This window comes from Polypterus senegalus, chromosome 9 (genome assembly GCF_016835505.1).
Source record: "Polypterus senegalus isolate Bchr_013 chromosome 9, ASM1683550v1, whole genome shotgun sequence".
Taxonomy (NCBI): Eukaryota; Metazoa; Chordata; class Cladistia; order Polypteriformes; family Polypteridae; genus Polypterus; species Polypterus senegalus.
Window position 1 is genome coordinate 32,730,969 of NC_053162.1, and position 22,572 is coordinate 32,753,540.

General features: G+C 39.2%; 1 protein-coding gene across 2 annotated transcripts in view; it reads right to left on the reverse strand.

The window, feature by feature from the left end:
* Nucleotides 1-22,572, reverse strand: part of znf423 (zinc finger protein 423) — a 144,623-nt gene that overhangs the window by 106,536 nt on the left and 15,515 nt on the right. The window lies entirely within an intron of this gene.

Genomic DNA, 22,572 nt, shown 5'->3' on the forward strand with positions numbered 1-22,572 from the left:
TGATGCTGCAGGCTGCTTAACATTCATCACTGTGTCCCCAGACTCTTTCATGTCTGTCACATGTGCTCAGTGTGAATCTGCTCTCATCTGTTAAGAGCACAGGGCACCAATGGAAGTGCTGCCAATTGTGGTATTCACTGGCGAATGCCAATCGAGCTGCAAAGTGATGGGCTGTGAGCAAATGTCCCACTAGAGAACGTCAGGCCCTCATGGAATCGGTTTGTGACAGTTTGGTCAGAAACATGCACACCAATAGCCAGCTGGAAGTCATTTTATGGAGCTCTGGCAGTGCTCCTCCTGTTCCTCCTCACACAAAGGAGCAGATACTGGTCCTACTGCTGGGATAATGTCCTTGTACGGCCCTATCCAGCTCTGCTCGTGTTAACGGCTCATCTAATGGTATGTTCTCCATGCTCTTGAGACTGTGGTGAGAAACACAGTGAACCTTCTTGTTACAGAATGTAAGGATGTGCCATCCTGGAGGAGCTGGACTACCTGTGCATCCTCAGTCAGCTGCAGGTACTGCCTAATGCTACCAGTAGTGACAAAGACACTAGCAAAACACAAAACTAAGTGATGATTAAGTGTCCCCTAAATGTGTTAGCAGCAAGTATACAGTGCATATATATGTATATCTATACATAGAAAAGGCAAAGCCATCACTGACTTATCACTAACTCTCCCACTTTTCATATAGGTGAGAAGCTGAAATTTCGCATGCTCATTCCTTGCAGTGTACTTACAAAAGTTAGGTATGTTTCATGTCCTATTGCAATAACCAAGGGGGGAAACAGGTGTACAGATAGATAGATAGATAGATAGATAGATAGATAGATAGATAGATAGATAGATAGATAGATAGATAGATAGATAGATAGATAGATAGATAGATAGACATAAGAAGCTCAAATTTCCCATGCCTATCCTATCCTTTACACTGTACTTACAAACGTTAAGTATGTTTCATTTTGCGCCGTGCCCCATAACAAACTTTTAAAAATAATGTCTTCTTTTTGGCGGTTCTCACCATTATGCCATAAGGAACTTTCGGAACTGACCTCTCCTTTTGGCGGTTTCATTCCTTATTTCCGTTAACAGAGGATTTATTTCACTGCTGAGACACACAAGGGCCGCCCCCCAACCCCCTTCCTTTTTCCGCACGGCCGCTGTCCGCGCACCTACCACGTGGTTGGCTTCCTGCCTATACACATTAACAACATCCCACGCTCATGTGCCCACTCGCTTCCTTACTTTCCTCAGCTGTTCATTGTGCTCACTGCTCCCTTCTTCTTTACTCTACCGCTTCAAGCCTATTATTGTTCGCCTTGCTTCACGTCTTCCTGCTGGTGACTCCAGCCTTTTCATTTAGTTTCTTCACACTATTAATCATCCGGGCATGCCTTCGCATACTCTACTTTTGAAGGTCGGCGCACCAATTATGTTACTACGAAACTTAACAACTACCAAAACTTTGTAACGGCACCAGGCTTCAGATCAAATCTCTGCACAAGAACCTCATTGAGGCAACTGTCTTCACTGGAACTGGCTCAGGGAACACTGTATTTATTCCTCGCATCCCTCTCATACCCTCTGACCTCCCATTCCAATTCAAACGCCTCCAATTTCCAGTAAGGGTCTGCTTGACTATGATAATAAATAAGTCACAGGGCTAGACTCTATAAAAGGTTGGCATTGACTTGACACAAGATTGCTTCTCACATGGCCAACTGTACGTTGCATGCTCAAGAGTAAGCTCAGCAGACAGTTTGGTCATTTTATAGCCCGAGGGGAAAACTGCAAATGTCATTTACAAAGAGAACCTTACCTCCTGAAAATGTGCATTTATAATCACACATTAAACTCTTTACAATCATCAAATTCACTCTCAACACTAAAATAAGCCTACGATAATTACATTGACAATCATGATACGTTATTTTTAAAATGTTTCCTTTTCTTTTTCATAACTTCTTTAACACACTACTTCTCCACTGCGAAGCGCAGGTATTTTGCTAGTATATATAGATTTATGTTGGAGTTGTCTCCAAGCTAGAGGTTTTCATAGTTCCTCTCCCTTGTGGTGTGTTTTCTTGGTATTTTCGCAGAACATTTAAGATGTAAATTTCAACTTTAAAAGCCAGTCCCCATTTAAGGCCTGTCCAGGCCGAAATCTGTGGTGCTGGCTGCCTAGGGTGAGCACATAACTGGTCAGGTTGATGAAGGTCCTGGTCGGGTTTCTGAGCCATTTAGAGGCTTTATACTATTTTGCCTTTTGAGAGCACTCACATTATAATGAACACCAAAACATCATCTTCATGAACCTTTTTTGTCTGCAGTCACGTAGTCACAGGCAGCATTATAAATTCCAGTCTTAAGTCACCTGCCATCTTCTGCCAATGTACTGCCTACTTGCATGAGGTTAGCATGGGGAAGCTACAAACTTGCAATGGCCTTCTTCAGAGTGATAGAATATTAATCGTATAATGGCAGCATATGGTCTTTCTTCAAGGATTAAAGATCGCTATCAATGCTTAAAAAAGTAACAAAAAATGGATGAGGCTTCTTTGAAAAGGATCGTCCAAGTGCCCACAAAATACAAAATGTATAAACCTGACCACTTCTCAGCTCCAGTGTTAGGAAAGTACTTTGTCAGAGTCAGCCCACAAACACATGATTAAAGTCATTTGGAGAAGTAACAAATTCCCACCTTCCATCAGCTGCCGTGAAAGGACTGCAGTCATGTATATCTGGGACTCAATGACCGCCCTCTCTAATTTGGATACCATCCACTCCCATTTTTTTCTGAAGCAGAAACATACATGATGGGACTTTAAAAACCTTGTCATTGGTTACTACAAAGGTACAGACTGGCACCTGTGCAACCATAGAGGCTGCACGTTTTAACCACTTTCTTGCTTCTAATTTAACTTTATCTGTACTCAAACGCAATTGTAGTATCAAATCTGGTATACCCCAATTTTTATTTTTCACACACTGAAACGCAGACATTCCCTAAGCTTTTTTGTTCATTTGTGTTGTTGTTTGTTCAGGACAGGTCCTAAAAAGCAGGTCATCGGCAAAAAAAATAAATAAAAACTGCTTTCCAGGAATCATAGTACTCCTGAAAGTGTGACCTTTAAAAGGAAAGCTAATCTTTGTGAGCTACAGGCTCACTTTCACGCTTACCAGGGTCAATGCCAATATCCCAAAGCATTCATTATATTAGCTTCTTGGACAAAAAAAAAAAAATACTTTGCTCTGCAAAAACACCCATTCAATGTTAAAACTAGCAAGACAATAAACTGTAGTTTTTAATAACTAACTTTCCAGAGGCAGTAAAATGAGAAATTACACCTCATTTATTCATGTTTTAAGGCTTGTCTATGGCTGATCTTAGCAAGCCATGTCCCCTAATAAACATTTAGTTACAAATAGGGATATAGCCAGGGCTTTTTAGCTTGCACTAATGACAATAAGTTTCAACAGATGAAACCTGCAGCTGACAGTTCCAAACAATAGAATCTAAAGTGGATAGAAAGTTATTTACACATTTATCATTTGTAATTTGACACCAAGTTGGATGATATTTGTGAAAAATAACCAGGAGATCATTACATTTGATTAGTATCTTCCTGAGACAGTAACGAGGACAAAAAAGAAAAAGACAAAATGATCAGGCAAAAAATAAAACCCCAAAAAAAACACAATGAAAACGAAATGTCAATCAGAGTCGAAGGCAATCAAACACTACAGCCTACTTTGTTTGAAAGCTATCCATCGTTACAAAGGGTTTTAGAGGTTTAATGAACCAAGGGAGGAGGCATGATGGAACCATCACATCCTGTAACATAACCGATGAGACCTTCGCAGTCACAAATCCTACGCTAGGACATCTCACTCCTTGATTTGTCAGCTTTTCTGGAAGAAAACCACAAGCCGACAGAATGAGGACTTGCTTTCAATAGTGCTTGTTGTGTTGCCTTCTGGTGTGCACCTACATTAAGTTTTGCATAGTTTGAAAGCCTACGCACATGTGCAAATAGCAAATAATTTAGTGATCCCTACAGTTTTGCAATAAATCTCATGGACAGCAGCGTTACCATCCCCTCAAGGATATTTCCACAGATGTGAGTATGCCAAGTATAGACGAACAGCTACCTCATATGCCTTTTCTGTCATTTTAGTGTGGGTGGAGATACTTTCATAAACAATGTAAAAATGCTGGTGTGAACGGATATTGTTTTAGTTTATAAACACCATTTTTAAATGAAAACGTAGTACAGTGGATATGCCCTTAGTTAAATGCTTTAAAAGCTGGAGCATTTTTCATCTTTGTTTGTTTACTTTATTAAAACAGATATCACATGTTGTTTATTTGTTTAAATAATTTTGCAACAGGTCACATTCACACTGTACAGTATATAACAGCAATAAAGGAATGCAATTATGTGTGTTAATATACTACATTAAGTGCACAATTTTAATAGCACTTTACCCTATCATGCAGTTAAAAACCAAGTCCAAATAATAAAAACTGCATTGATTGATATCCTGTTGTTAGTTGGTGGTTGTGGATGATATAATCAACAATTAGTCATGTATTTCATAAATATAGATTTTTTGAAAGACATTCCAATAGATGTGGTGGGCTGGCGCCCTGCCAGGGGTTTGTTTCCTGCCTTGCGCCCTGTGCTGGGATTGGCTCCTGTGGACCCCCGTGACCCTGTTGTTAGGATTTAGCGGGTTGGATGATGGATGGATGGATGGATTCCAATAGACAGTTAAAATACGCATTATGTCCGAGTTCATCTGCACACAAATTTCCTGAAGAAACACATCACTCCCCTGGAGTTTCATTGACTTGAATTGGAGATTTCTTTTTCCATTAGGAAATGTAAAGCAGGGAAAAAAAAAAATATATATATATATTTATATATATTGCATATATATATATATATATATATATATATATATATATATATATATATATATATATATACATATACTGCATATATATATTTATATATATGCAGTATATATATATATACACATATACACACACATATATATATATTATATATACACACACATCTATATCTAGATAGATAGATAGAGTGGTGAGGCACTATATGATAGATAGATAGATAGATAGATAGATAGATAGATAGATAGATAGATGCTGAGAAATTAGTTCACGTTTGTTTTCAGTCGACTAGATTACTGTAACGCACTCCTCTCAGGACTACCCAAAAAAGATATAAGTCGTTTGCAACGAGTGCAGAATGCAGCTGCTAGAATCCTAACTAGGAAAAGAAAATCCGAACACATTTCTCCAGTTTTAATGTCACTACACTGGTTGCCTGAGTCATTCAGGATTGACTTTAAAATACTGCTTATGGTTTATAAAGCCTTAAATAATCTCGCCTCATCTTATATATCGGAATGCCTGACACGTTATATTCCAAATCGTAACCTTAGATCTTCAAATGAGTGTCTGCTTAGAATTCCAACAGCTAAACTTAAAAGAAGTGGTGAGGCGGCCTTCTGCTGTTATGCACCTAAAATCTGGAATAGCCTGCCAATAGGAATTCGCTGGGCTGATACAGTAGACCACTTTAAAAAACTGCTGAAAACACATTACTTTAACATGACCTTTTTATAACTTCATTTTAATCTTAATTTAACTTAATCCTGATACTCTGTATGTTCAATCTCCTCAAAATAACTATTCATGGTGGCTCTAAAATCGGTACTGACCCCTACTCTCTTTTCTGTTTCTTTTTCCGGTTTCTTTGTGGTGGTGGCGCACCTACTCAAAGCTTCAGGATGCTCAAACAATGATGGACGGATTAAAAGGCAGAAGTCTACATGACCATCATCATCATCATCATCAAGCCCTTACGTGAGAACCCTAAATCCAAAGAGGACTGTTTCATTTATGTTAGGTAGAATGCCCAGAGGGGACTGGGCGGTCTCATGGTCTGGAATCCCTACAGATTTTATTTTTTCTCCAGCCGTCTGGAGTTTTTGTTTTTCTGTCCCCTGGCCATTGAACCTTACTCTTATTCGATGTTAATGTTGATTTATTTTGTTTTATAATTGTGTCTTTCATTTTTCTATTCTTTAATATGTAAAGCACTTTGAGCTACTGTTTGTATGAAAATGTGCTATATAAATAAATGTTGTTGTTGTTGTAGGTAGATAGATAGATAGATAGATAGATAGATAGATAGATAGATAGATAGATAGATAGATAGATAGATAGATAGATAGATAGATAGATAGATAGATAGATAGATAGATAGATAGATAGATCTATATGGACGCACTGGCTGCCTACTGTAATGTCACTGAGCTCCTGTCATTGACTTGAATTGGAGATTTCTTTTTTCATTAGGCAATGTAAAACAGGGAAATGGGGATATATATATTTATATATAAACATATAGATCGATAGATAGAAGGCAAGGGGCTACGTGATGCTGCCAGTTTGAAGGAGTTTTAGGTTATCAGAAAGCCAGGAAGGTCCTTCCCCGGCAGCGTCCTCTATCATCCACCAGGTGCCTCTACAGGGATGCACATCTGGACTCCAACTGCCATGCAGACGTGCGGGTGTCCAAACTGGGACTGTATATGAGGGACACTGCCACCTGTTATAGTGGGAGATGAACTGCTCTCTGCTGTCCTCTCTTTTAAATAATCTCAATGTCAGTTTGAAAGAAATGAATGGTAATTAAAGTCTCACAGAATGTTCCTTTGTTTTTAAGACACAGAACTTTGTAAATCACCCAAAGCTTTTAAATGTGACTTTTTCAAATATCTCAAAGGAAACTCAGCTTTCTCATCAAATGTCCATAAAAATAAGTTTACCAAAAGTTCAATGACATCTGTCCACTGGAATCAGCATTCTTTTATGTGGATAGATAGACAAACAGACATGACGAAGACAATGCAAAAGCACCTACAAACAAAAAATAACTGTAACACAAAAATCCACCAGGAATCACTTAAAATGAAATCTGAAGAGCAGTGGTGTTTGGAATGAAAATTCTTGTCCCACAAGAATGGACCTGGGAAAGAGAAGCTGTTACAAGGAGTGGAGCTATCCTGAGGAGCTGTCCATAAAAGGAGCCCATGCAGAGGACATACGTGTGTGACATAGAGAGACAGGAGAGACTGGCAAGCACTTAAAAAAGCAGCACCTTTGCTTAAATCCACTGCCCTGGAAAGATGAATCTTGGGAAGGTCTCTGCCTTGGATCACCTTACAGAGTTAGGCTAAGTGAGGCAGATGGTTTTGCCTTTGACCCCAAATGAGCTGTGTGAGACAGAGCCAACAGCACGAGTGGGCAGCAGTGAACGTGGCTCGGGAAAAGATAATAGGTGCTGCACACAAGAAGTCATTCAAGAATGCAGCAGTGTCAGCGATGTTGAGGGGTAGCAGAGGAAGGAGAAGGTCTTCAGTAAACCTTACATGAAGGAGTGAGGGAGAGGCACTGTGTTTCACAATGTGTTAGACTACCAGCACCAATTATGATAAAATGTCAAGCCATTAATTGCAGAAACAAACCAAAAAAAAGCACACACACAAAATAAAGATCAATCAACAAAAAACTCAACCAGGACTGAACTGAAAAGTTCAAGCTGCCCATGCACACATCTGAGCTAATGCTGCATTCCTGTGCTATTGGAATAATCAGAGCAGCAAACTTCCCACTTCAGTGCATTCAAATGAATTTCTGGCCTGAGTACTTGGAGTTGACTTGTTACTTGGTCTGCAAAAAATGCAATTAAATGTAAATTGTATATTTTCATAAAAATAAAGAGCAAACAAAATGTATTAAAAGCTTACCCCTTTGCTCCAAATCCAATTCCACTAGAAAAATGGAATTTCTATCTGGCCAGGTTTTAGTTTTTATTTTATACAATTGACTAAGGTGAAAGGCCAGTGTTATGTCACAACTTGGAGAATTCGACTGGTTTTGATTTCTCTGAATTGTCAAACTTGTAGCTCTGGCTTTGAATTCATATTATCTGTTTGTCTGATCACGCGCAAACACAGTATTGGGTCTGCCAAGAACATTGTAGGGTTCAAGATCCTGCCCAAACAACCTGGGAAACAGGCTAGCGCAAAGTAAATTTCACATACTCCAAAATAAAATTAAATAAAGAAATTGCATTGAGTGCATCATGGAAAATTGGAAAAAGCTGACTGAGACACTTAAGTTGAGTTTGCTGTAAACGTTTTAACCATACTGTACGTTACATTGAGGTCAGCTTGTCATTTATTTGATTTTTGCAGAAGAGCACCATCTACAGAGGATGAAGGGAAGTGCCTCACCTGCCCTTAATTCAGAGATGCCACTGCTAATGAGTCCATCACAGGACTGATGACAGCTTTTGAAATACTGCTTGTTGTATTGCGTGAATAATCTTATATTAGCTTCATATAGAAACAAATCACAAATTTTGCACAATGACTTTAACCAATTGGCCAATTAGAGCCATTTTATTAATTCAAGATGTCATCTTAGAAATTGCTGGCGCTGATGGGACGCAGTGATGAACATAACATATGTTAAAAAGTACAAAAACTGGATACTGAAGTGCTAAGGCTTTGTTTAGCGAGAGAGTTGCTGATTTCACTGTTCACACCATTGCTTAAAAAAAGACTAGACTAACAGTGTTTTTCACGGAAAACACTACACACACTGTGATAAACATTGATTCAATTTTTTTTTTTTTTTGGAGTTTGGCATACAGAGCTTATCTAGGCAGCACTGTGACCCAGTCTATAGCGGGGCACTTACACAAACCCTTTAATAACAAATCGACAAATTTTAAGTCACCATTCAAACAATCTGCACATTGTGATAGGCCTAAAGTGAAATCGGTATCTCACAAGGGCAGAAAGATAAGGGACCAGGAGAAACATGGGAGTTGGGAAATAAAAAATAAGCTCTTAACCAGAAAAGCCAATCAAACAGAAAGTGTCAAAACCAAAACAAAATCCTAATTCGCAGTCGAAGTACTGAAATGCTAATTGATGACCAAAACAATAAACACAAGTCCTTAGTTTTTACTTCATATTCAGATAATCCAATAATTTAAGGGGCTCAACTTTATTCCCATGGATCTGTGACATTAGGCGTAACATCACCCCAAATGTCACTCCAACTCCTTAGAAACAAATAAAATAGTGATGCGCACAGAATTTTAACATGGTGTCATAGGAAGAGGCTAATCTTTTTAATTACCTTAAAATCTAAGAATAACAAAAATGAACTCTGGACCTCTGCCCCTCACCTAAAATGACATCTCTATCTTCATTTGGATCTTGATCTTTGTTTGTCCGCGAATGAATTAGAAGAATAAGCACTAGATGGCAGTAGAGAGACAGCTAAAACATAGACCACCTTTCAGTTTAGTACGTTGTTGTTGTTACTCACAGATGTCAACAATGTGCCGGAATAACGAAAGGGGTGGTGGACAGTGTTACACTGGTTAGCTCCTGAGGCCTGGTTAGAGAATGAGACTGCCGAAGATAAAAGGTACGTGCCTACGTAACATATGAATGAAAGAAAGACAGTGGGTAAAATGAATGACAACGTAACAGCACGTTCCGGAAATTATTATTGTTACGTTGTAGCGGCGAGTGCTGCGTCTCACAGTTGTACCGTGGCTTGCTTACATGTCAGTGAAGTGATCCCTATTTATGCTTTAAAGAGCCTGGATACCTATGTGTCCCCCTTTTATAACCATTGCTCCGTGTATATTGCCTTACTCTTTGGATTGCCACAAAGCAACCTGTGAGATTGGAGAAGACATCGTGAGAGGAAACGATAAGCGTCGTGAAAGCGGGACGGACTGGGAGCGGACAGAAGCAGAAATGCTCCTATACCACCACATAATTACTATTCGGACAGTGATTCTGAGTAGGCCGTTCCTATCGAATCAATGTCCAAGGGTTTTCTTTTGTAATTTTGTTTCCCTTATAAAAAATCATAATGCTGTGCGACGAAGGGCCCAGTTCATGACTGGCAGCCGCGTTTAAACAGGGAGCCCTTCACAGACAACTTTAACACGCGCAAGCGTAGTTGGCGCACATGGCTAGTTATTAATAAAGACAGAAAAAGGAGTAACTTTGTAAGCATAAAAAAAGAAAAAAAAATCAAAACACATTGTTAGTATGTGGAAGAAAGTCAAGAGTCTCAATACGGAATCAGCATGCTGGCCAAGCCACAATTTAAAGCCATGACTCTGGCATGAGACGACAGCATTAACTACTGTGTCACCGAGGCATTCAAATAGGATACTTTTTTCTATATTTTACTTACCCCATGTGGTTTATCGTGATGACCAAGAAAAATATTTAATATTGTTTTCTTGGAGGATGGTGATAAAGTTTCTGATAAGATAGGGGCCTATGGTGACAAACAATACCAAATTGTTGATGAAAATATGTCACGTTACACCTGTGACAAAATACACATGACAAGTTATCCAATCGCATGTTCACTTCAGGCAAAATGTATGCATTTTTTGCTACATTATGGTTAAATAAATAATTATGGAAAATAAGAGCAAGGCACACAGAAGAAATGCATTCTCATGGGATTGAGCTTTTGAACTGAAGACCTGTCTCTCCCCCTCATTTATTGGTCAAGAGTCCTGGAGTGGCCAGAGTGGGCACTGATAAGGTATGACTAAATAAAGAAGTGGATAGCACTGCACAGCTAAAACAACTTTCATCTTGGATTTCTAGGGATAGATGACATCTGTGAAGATTTGGTGTTTGGGCTTCACTTAATTCCCATGACCTAAAGAAATGTTGTTACATGGAGTGGCAACTCTGCCAAAAGTGTGAATGTGTACGTGAGAACACCCAGCAATGGACTAGCATTCTGCCCAGAGCAGGTTTTCACCTTGTGATCAGCTGCTGTCAGGCGCAGGCCTTTAGCAGGTGAATGGAGAACTAAGTAATAAGCTAACCATAAGGAGAAATGGCACCATGCTCTCCTTGTGTCTTTAAAGTTATGCGCATGGTAATGTTTCCACTTTTCTGAAGTTTTCAGTTTATTTTTTTCATATAGCACTTTCAGAGTTTTTAGAATGTAAGGCGCTATACAGCTAATGAGTAAGTAAGTGACTGACTGATGTCAACCTACTATCTATTTTTCTTCAACAAGTGAGCTAACATACCGTTTGTTAATTAGAGTTGTGCAGTGTTGCAATGCACATTCTTCATACTGTGTTTCCACAGGCCTCTCTGTACTACCAGACTACAGTAGCTGGATTCTAATTTTAACCTCCTGATTATCCAGATTTATAACCCATTAAAGCAAGTTCCATTCTTTAAAAAAAAAAAAAAGATTTCAACAATTTTATCTCACATTTAAACTCTGGTCTTTTCCCCCTTTAAACATTGTGTATGATTTAAATATCCAACATCGCTAAAAAGTAAGGCTGGGACTCAACAAGAATTAAGAAGTGAAAAGAAAGTTCCCAGGAATAAGACAGCGTGCTGGGTGCTGCTTGTCAAATAATGTACATCACACATTCCATTCAAGTTCTGTATATTCTCCACAGAATAATTTTATTTTGGTTTTCTGCACCCAGCAAATGAAGAGTCAGTCAAATAGAATCAAAGGCTTTCTACTGACCCCAGATCGATAGGCCAGCCATCAGATGACAGAGTCACTGATCCTTCAAGACATAAAAATAATTTGAAGCTTATGTGAAGAAGTACACTTAAAGTGGCTGATGCTTACAAAAAAAAGAAAGAAATGAAACCTGAACAAAAATAAAATCTCTACAGCCAAAACAAAAAGGGACATCATGTGTCTCGAAAGGCTGCTGCACCTTAAAGGTGTGGACTGGAGAAGTGGAAGCAGATGTTCACAAAGCAGAATTCAGGAGAGGGTGGGGATTTGCAGGAAGAGAGTCCCAGGAGAGGAAGTAGACCTCACACAGAGGCTGGCCAAGTCAACTACTGCAGCTCATCTCAGCTTCCACAGCTGCCAGAGAACTACACATCCAATGGGAACGCAGGCAATGTGCTCAAGTGCGGCATTCCACTTATTCAAAAGAGCCTTTTGTGCCAAAACTGTGGGCCTATCATTTAAAGATAAAATTAAACTAAATAAGCAGGCATCTGCATCCTACAAACGTTTTTGATAGTAAAGCACAAAGACACATGTTTAATACCCACCACTGACCATCCCGAGTGCTTACATTGTAGAAATATTGTATCAACTATAGATTATATGCAATGCAGCTTGGACTCAGGTTCACTCTGGAAAGACACTATATAATAATTATCTGATAATAGTGGCCCAGTAGCTAAAGCATTTAAGACTGTAAAGGATCAGACTGAAAATTCAATCCCCACCACAGGCACAACAAATGACCCTACACAGGCCTCACAACCTGCTAGTCCTCCTTAAGGAAAAAGTTGTTCAATGGCACCCTGAGATGGTGTTCACCACAGGCACTATATAATCATTTTCTAACAACAAAAGTAAATAAGTAAAAATAACATAATATGAGTACAATAAAAAACATTTTGCCTTAAGAAGAGATGATGTGACATGTCATTGAAACAGTTGCAGTGCCTTACAAATGCAAGCCCAGCTGAAGGTGTTTGTAGTCCTGACAATGTAAAAAAAATCATAATGAAACTGAAGGGAAACAATACACTAAACATCCATAAAAAGGCTCCTTCTTTTTAATTATATGTAAATAAATGACACACCACATCAATTTCACGCAAGTGTTTAAGTCTGTCCACATAACTTCTTTCACTGTGCTATTGAATTCCCATCCCAAAATATATTACAGGGTTGAAGAGAATGGTTGATGGGCCTAACTTCTTAACCATTTACACTAAATAAAATCACATGTATCGTGTGGATTACAAATCTAACTTTACATTTACTGTCTCCTACTATTTTGTGGAGTGCCACTATCAATTTACTCACTCTTCTGGTTCGGAGTCTACTTTATTCATTAAAGAAAATGAAAAACTGAATACTATCCTGACCATATGGTGTGCACGATGGAATCCACCCTTAGACTGGATTCCTGTCCATTTCAGGCCACATTTCCACATACATACAGTATGCCCCATTCATCAGTTAACTAAAAAGCAGGTCTTTGGGATGTGACGAAAAAGTGTTTGCCGGACAGGAGCTGGTAAGATTTTGTAAATTCCATCCTGTCTCTTTTTGAACTGCCACATTTCCTCATTATCTAAGCCATATCCTTCCTTTGTGTTCAACAACCCAATGATATGAAACTTCATCTCTATCCATACCACTAAGCATCTTATTCTGCCTCTTTTTCTAACTCTCTGCTTGAAATGTACTAAATCAACTACTCCTCACCCTCTCCATCTTACCCAGAAAACTGCTGCTTGACTGATGTTCTCTGGCAATCCTTCCACCTGCACTGCTATTTTATTTTGTTACCTCATCTTGTTGTAAGTATTCAGTTGATGACACGTCTGTTCCTCACCACCTCCAATCTGTGATTTCTCCCTTCAGAAAATCTCACTTCTGCTTATGTCTAACAAATATCTTTCATGCTTCCAGATGACATAAAAATATATGCTACTTTTCAATTTTTGGCCCTAAACTAGGAAATTGTCATCCAAGGTCATCCCGATTTCTCACTTTCTACTTCTGTTTTGGCATCTATTGAAAACATATCTTTAGACTGGCTAGGGCTGTCTACCCTTTTGCTCTCCTCTGGATGTCTACAGCATGTTCTGCCCCTTGCAACAATCAGCTAAATGTGCTTTTATGTTTTTTTTTCTGTCATCAAGTCCTGGGATTAATTGCAACCCTGAGCTTTTTGGGCTCTATACTATCCTTTTGTTCTCTTTTGCTTTTCCTGCCAAACAATGCAACATATTAATAACAATATGCATATAATAAGTTTCCCATCAACTGTAATTTCACATTACTGATCCAAATCATTCCCACCACTTCACCATAAAAAAATGGTCTGGATTTTTGAATTTCTGTCTCTGGCTTGGGTAGTCCCTGTGCAGCACTGGAAATCTCAGTTTACTTGTTTGTTCAGAAAAGGACAAACAATCAAAATAAGCACATCAGAGAGAAAGACAAGCACACATAAAATGTATGATAAAGGCAAAGCTCCCTTGACCCAGATTTGAAATTTAAATAAACACACATATATATATATATATATATATATATATATATATATATATATATATATATATATATATACACACACAATATATATGTTACAGGTAAAGCCGAAAAGTGGATAAAGCTGGAAGAAAATATGATTTTCTAACTTTACTTGTTAGTCTTGTGGTGGGAAGGAATATGTTTGTGTGTGTATGTGTGTATATATATATATATATATATATATATATATATATATATATATATATATATATATATATATATATATATATATATATATACACACACACACAAACAAACATATTCCTTCCCACCACACAAATGCACACCAAGTCCACAATAATTCATGCACTTCTGGTCTGGTATTTAAATCTAAGTGAAGTCATCTATTTGAAATGATTTCAAGACAGTGGAGCTGTAGTCCACCATACCTGCAATGTCACTCTCAAACTGCCACTTCTAATGCATTGCAATCTTCATTCCAACAGATGCTATATAAATAGCCAACACTATAACATAATAAATTAAATTTTCACAGGCAAAAGTAATAGGAAATTAAAAAGGCTGGTGGAGGAGGTACTAATCCCATTGAAGTCCACTGACAATCACACAGAAGAAACTACCTAATGGTTTGACCATGGGGGTCTCAAACTCAGATCTCAGGAGGCCAGAATGCCCTCTTTATAGCCATTAATGGAATTTGTTTTTTGTTTACATGATGTATTCCTACTCTCATTTTGCTACATTAATGAAAGGAGATTACTAGAATGGATAATGGACTCAAATGAGATTAGCCAGTCCTTTGTCATTCTTTTTTGTTTCCTATATCGTTCTATTTAAATTTTCCTTTATTAATTGATAGTGTCAATTTGTATGCTGCCTCAGTTTTAGGTATATGATTCTCAATAGCAGTGCTAATGTTTGTGCTGTACCATCTGAGGGAATGAAAAATGCAGCACATTTTATTATCGCATGCATTATAAAATACATAACAACAGATGATGCATTACATATATATATATATATATATATATATATATATATATATATATATATATATATATATATATATATATATATATATATATATATATACACACATATATACACACACAAATATACATGCAATCACGTAAAGTGTATATTGCCAAGTCATTATCTGCAGGGATTCTTCCAATTTAAAGTCACAGGGTCTAGAGACTATCATAGCAGCACTGGGCACGCGTAGTAAATAACTCCTAATGTGGTCCTAGACCATCAAAAGTCTAGATAGATAGATAGATAGATAGATACATACAGGGTGGTCCAGATCTAATTATGGAGATCCAGATCTTCTGGATGACTTTGATCTACGTGGGGACAATTCCAGTTCGGCGCAAAGACGATTCTTTATGTCATCTGTTCACACACTTCTCGATGGTCTGGGATATTTCGGGTGATTTTCTATGTAATAAACTTAAGTTACAGCGTAACTTACCACCCTATCTATAGATAGATAGATAGATAGATAGATAGATAGATAGATAGATTTGACATATTGATGTGACATATTAAAGTAACATTTGCAGATAACAATTATCACTGCACTCAGGGTTCACACAGACAATTACAAACAACATAAAGAGGATGAACACATAATCCTCACCACAGAAAAAGCAACTGACAGATTTAAAAGAATAATTTACTGAACTCTTAAATCATATTCAGTTCAGTATTTATTAGAAATGACACGGACAGTATATTAGACATACAGTATATGTAATGGACATGATAGGATCTGCAAGTAAACTGAAGTGGTATCATGAAGATGGCACCCCATCCTGTGGTAGACGAGGCAAGTAGAGGCATGCCATTGCAAAATTTCTTTCCCAATTATGTTTATGAAGCTTTAAAGTTTTGGAGGCACACAATTCAATCCATTTTTTTTTAATTACACTCTTTATTGTGCACACACTTATTGTGTGCTGCATGTGGGCATTAAAAGTATAGTCAATTTTGTCTACATTTACTATTTGTTGGCCATGGGAAGAAGTAAAAGTCAGGATTTTAACGTAGAGCTTCCACCAATGCCTAACAAACGGACCATTTTTAAGAAGTGCCAATAATTTTGCGCCACGCATATCACTACACATGTCACAAATTACATCCCTATGGGAAGTAAGTAAAATACCAAAACAAGTAAGTGAAGATTTCAGCATTTTGATGAATGAAGGCAGGTTTCCAGCAACAGTTCAGACCAACACACCAAGAGGGAATTTTGAAAATACATTTATTGCTTCTCTGTTTGGAGAATTTAAACATCTGCACTCGAAACACAAAAAAAAATTAAGAAGGAGAACTGTCCCCAAGTGAGCCAGGGCCCAGTTCAATTCCTGCTGGAAAGGTGAAGATGCACCGGCACTGGGGTGGGAAAAGGGGGTTGGGGCTTTGGATTCTTGTTTGCCAGCCCATCTATCATCAATGACAGGACAGGGACTAAACGAACACCCTGTAAACCCAATGAGAAAGTGAAACCCTCCTTAGGAGCCTACACTTTCTATAGATAAATGGAGCTCTCCTCTCTATTTTTAAAACAAAAAGACAAAGATTGTGAGAACTGGTTAAAGATACTCACAGTAAACTGAGTTGTATGTCACAAAGATGAAACTACTTTATTTATACAGTGCCTTCATATATCAAACATTATTACAACAAGGTCCTTTACAAATGCTTATGGATTAGCATTCAAAAGTTCAATCAGAAATGTTCAGTTTTTTTTTTTGTTTGTTTTTTTTTTTACAAACAAATCAAGGTGCCATCAAATTGATTAAAAATATAGCCTGAACATTTATTACTAATATTGCAAATAGCTATTAGTGCTTCAAATGATGGATTTGCAATTTATTATTTACATGACTGTTAAGGTCTGATTCCTTACAATACATTTTCTTAACCCAATGTCACATTATGAGACTTCTAGACACTGGGTAAGTCAGACTCTTGAACATCCCTACCTCGATCATGGCGAACTGCAGGACTGAAATTGCTGAGCATGTCAAATTTAGCAACTGCATACTGACCTTCCAGGGGTAATAAGGTATGGCAAGTTCAACCACAATCTCAATTATGTTTTTTCTCTTTTTTTCCCCCAATTTTGCTGTTATGTAAAATACGAGACAGCAGACAGACAGGCTTCTCTTCTGTTCCATTTTGTTAGGGAAAGTTATGGAGTAGCTGGAGTAAGTTGCTGGGTATATCATACAATGAAATTGACCTTCACAGGTGCTTGCTGCAGACTGCCTCCAGCTTTCCAAGGTTATATAAATGAAGCCTACAACCGAAAATGGCTGGCAATCTCATCTGATGTGTCATGGTCTTTAGTTCATCCTTAATTAATAATGTGTAAATGCTTTTGATTATTAGAGAAACTATAGTGATTGTGATAGCATAGATGAAACCTGTTTTTTCTGTTCAGAAAAGCAAATAAATTGTCTTTCCTTGGGCAGCAAGATACTAGCATACCTACAGATCAATTCTGGGTTTGAAAATGACTAGACCAAAATGGTGTTCTCCAGAAACACAGAAGTCTATTGTCATTTTGTGAAATGAAGGCTTTTCAGCAGTAATAGCCATTTGCAACATTGGTAAAAAAAAATATCCAGGCTATAGTTTTAATCAATTTGATGGCCCCTTGATAAAAAAAATAAGTATGCCTTTTGTCACATGTGTGCACATAGGGCAAACTGAAGAGCTCTATTGACTGCAATTCCACTGCCACACCACAGGTTGGCGTTTTTCCTAATGCCTCGCTCTCTCTTCTTCCCTCTGCAGACCAGCTGATTAATGGGTAGAACACCTCTGACATCACTTCCGGTGTCCATGTACCTGGACCCACCTCTTCCTGCCGGGAGGTCTGAAACCCAGGAGCTCCATCATCTTTGCCACTTCTGTTTGAACTCGCATCTGCAATAATTGTGTGTTCTTTTTGACTATCTGCTGCATCCAGTTATACAGGATGGCTATCTTGGCACCCTAGCTCTTTATAGTTGCCCCCTCTTTCTTTTACAGTTTCTATCGAAAACATGAACATTTCTGGGTGATTCCAAACTTCTGAACACTAATGTACAGTGTACAACTGATTATTCTTACATCAACATTGTAAAGATTGTGAAGCAAGCACAGTTTAAGGAACTACTTTGACAATGGTGTGGTGTAAAGCCCTGTTCCATAACCTCCATGACACAGATGAAGTCCACAAACACACAAGGGCAAGCCATAATTATTAATATTATCCAAAAATTCAAATTCCCCTATATAGAGAGCTGTATAAAGTACTTACAGTACTTCCAATTCAGTACAATGCAGACACTTTTTGTATGCAGTTCTGAAGTGGCAACATTCAAATGACGGTTTTGATTTTGCAGTTCATCCATCCTGAGCTCATGCATTGTGGGTAGAGTATACAAGGTACAAGTCTTCTTCACACAGCTGATGATTTTAGTCATAGCGTACAGCACAAGCTAAAATGACCAAACCAGCATGGTTTGGACTCCACCTGGCCCACTTAGGCACCCCAGTGTAATGATTTCTGAATTCTATCTGACCTAAAAACAGGTAGACCAAAGAAGTCATACTCAGCCATTGTTATACCCTCAGGCATACCAGAAAAAAGCAGCACAAAGCGACAGAATGGATTCACTGCAACATTCTAGGCTTAAATGAATGCCTCATTCATGCTCCTGTTTAAGCAAGCACTATCCTGGCTAAAGAAAAGCTTTTTCCTACTCTACTGGCGGACCAAGCATGATGTGTGATTTCCTCCTGACCTTCAAATGCCTCCCCAAATCTGGACAGCTATCCCAGCTCAGCACTTGATACCTTCATTTGGCCACAGCTCCACAGAGCCCTGCAGCACGGAGGTGGAGTGACCAAAACCTGCCAAGCCTTCCCGGCTCAGGTACACCATCCTGAGAGTTAGAGAGCACACAAGCAGAACACAATAACCTTTGTTTGTAGCTTGAAAAACTTAAGTGATTAAAATTTTATACATTTTATATATTACCCCCCTGGGTAGGTACACATCCTTGACACAATTTATTTTTGTATTGAAATTCAGAATGTTAATTACCGCTCTCACGGCTAAAAATATGTCGTGTTATTTGCATTTCTCGAGCCTGTTAAGCAGTGTTAAGCTGTTACATTATTGTGTGCTAATGTTGCCGAAGTTGCTGCAGGCAACGGCGTCTGCAAGATCACACTTTGCAAAGTGCGCAGGCGGAGATCAAACAAGCGCTACAGAATCGGCTCACAAGAACTGGAAACAATTTACCCACAAAAGCCCGAACCACCTGGGACACTAGAACACACATTTTTAATTGTGATTCCTAAAGAAGGTTTAATTTATTAAAGGCTGCGTGGCTTTTACAGGAAGCAAGACGAACGCAAGCATTGTTTGTCTGGCCCTGGAGACTCGCTCATGATGCTATTCAAGATGTTCATTTTGCACTTAATGGTGCTCTTCGGATTGCTTAAGAAGAAGACCTATGCTGACAGCCACCTCGTCATCCTAATGGGTCAGGGGCTTTGACGGCAGGTTACCTGTAAACAATCCGATAAACTGGAAAGCCACAGACCAGAGTGACACTGATGACTCAAGGTCCCCAACAGGACCTCTCAATGCAGACAGCCAGGTCAAGAGACGGTGTAGTCAGCTTGCCTTCTACAACTGGGGATTGTTACTTATAAGAAATACCTAATCAAGCCTATCAGCTCCAGGTGCCCTGCACGGAAACATAATTCACCTTAGAGACACAGAAAAGCAATCCATTAAGTAAACACTAAGCCAGAAAACAGACAACTCATTTCAAGGATGCACAAACGGATCTATAAATGGTCAAGAACAAAACAGCCTAGGGCTGATACAACACTTCATGACCCATCAACACTTCCAGATCCTATCTCCTAAAGGCCCAGATTACTGCACAGATCTACTGGGATCCATCCAAAGACTCAGCTAAGTCACACAGCCAATTCATCACCTTACCTAGAAGACAATAGAAAGGCCTAATTGAGACTATCAGGTGTAGGAACCATCAAAAGACATACAGTTCAAATCAGAAGCCCATGAGAACAATCTGGTAAGTCAGCACTAAAGTTAGAAACAGACACCTCACTTCAAGCAAGCCCATAAAAGCTGCATCTTTTATGTCCAATAATAACATCATCTCAGACAAGACAAAAGATGTAGCAAAGAAACAAACTTCCATCAACTGCTAAACAAGGCAGCCATCGACACACTCTGGGACATAGTAAAAAGGGCCATTGGCCTGGCACACATTTGGGTCCCTGACCAAACAGAAAGGAGGTTTGGAGCATGTGCTGATAGCAGGTTCCTGCATCCACCACACAAAAAAACCCTGCCATGCAACGGGTGACACCTCAGCACCATACTGGAACAGTGTGGGGATGTTTAAGGTGGCTGGAGTGACAATCCTGCCACCAACCCCCAGGTTTTCCCTGTAAATTGGAGGACCTGCTTGCAGATTAATGCCATACCCAGGATGAGGCAATTGCAAGTTAAGGGCCTTGCTCAAGTGCCTAATGGAGTAGAGTCACTTCTGAGATTAACTGGATTCGAACTGTGCTGATCCATAGTCTCAGAGCCACCGCAGACACCTACAAAGAAATTGGGTATATCTGCACCAAGGCAGAAACAAGACACCTAACTTTAAGATCCATCAAAGTTGATGAAGTCAATCTCCAAAATGTCAGGAAAACTGACTGACTGGGATTCAAACCAAAGATCTAGCTTAGACATGTAGACAGGCCAGATGCTAAGGCACAAGGCTGCAGATCATGGTAGGGACACAGATTGACTTCTAAATCGAGATCTTTTCCTTTTGGGTCATCTCTCTCTTCACCATGATTGACTGGTACAACGTCCGCATAACTGCAGATGCTGCCCTGATCCACCAGTCTATCACTTGATTCCTTCTCCCCTTACTTGTGAAAAAGAACCCAAGATACCTAAACTCCTCCGCTTGAGGTAGCACCTTGTCCTCAACCTGGAGAAGGCTCTTCACCTTTGCCAGCTGAGAATCATGACCTATGACTTAGGAGTGCCGATTCTTATCCTAACTGCTTGACACTAGCCACCTACAAATTGCTCCAGTGTGTACCTGAGGTCATCACTTGATGAAGCCAACAGAGCCACACCATCTGCATAAATAAGAAAATAGGCTGAGGTCAAGCAAGCTGGACTCCCTCCAACCCTTGGCTGTTCCTAGAAATTCTGTCATACAAATTATGAACAGGATCAGATCCAGTCCAGTCAGCACTAAAGCAGGAAGCAAAGTGCTGGCTCTAAACCTCAGTGCAAAGGCACAGTACTCAGTATGCTGGAGAAACAGATCAGCACCATTCTAAATGGCACCTATAGAACCTCCCGGGTCAGACTTTTAAGCCCAAACACTAAGCAAAGAATGTCAGTCTAGTCAGATCTTCAGCAGAAACAGTCACATCACTCCATAACATACTGAAAAAACATTCCACCTAGCATCAATGAAGGCATACAGGCTTGGCAAAGTAATCCAGAGTCCGCACTATACCAGTGAGCAGACACCCCAAGACAACACCCAGTGAGGCTAAGCAGCCCAAGCACAACCTCCTGGTCCAGACTGTTAGGCTTTAAGGCACAGCAACGATAAGCAGGCTAGTCAGTGTGTCACTGGAAGCATTCATTTTAATCCAGTACCAAGTCAAAAGGCCCAACTTATGTTTGCTCTTTGGCAGTGTTCATCCATAAGAGTCAAAAAGAATGGTTACTGTTGCAGTATGGAGTGGTCCTAGTGCTCTGGAGTCTCAGCAAGGCAAAAAAATCAAACCGATGTCAATCGTGGGTCAGACTCTCAAAAAATCAATCCAGACCATTCCACACACACCTCATTCCCAAAATTGTTATCCACACATCCAGGACTTCAGAAAACCTCTTAACTCAAGCTTGTTCTAAAATGCAGAAGAGGCTGTGCCCTCTTTAAAATGTTACACAGCTGGCAAGTGTACAACTGAAATATCCTGCAGAGCCACCCAGTGCCACCCACCCGACCTGGCATACAACAAGGAGCAACATTTAAGTTTATGTAGGGCATCGCAGTCTGCTCTTGTCTCGCTTAGTTTGAGGGACATAGCAGTGCACAAAAGTGTGGGCTTGTCTATTCAAAACAGAATTATTTTATTCAGGCAAGGCCTAGCAAGGCATCACAACCTGCTCTTCCCCTATACAAAAAACAGCATGTAGACCCAGGTGGCAAACAAGTGCTTGGCAGCATAGGCTTTTCTACACAAATGAGAAGCACTTCAGTATGGCAAGCTCTAGCAGTACACCACTGCTTGTCCTTGTCAATAGTAAAGAGCAGCAT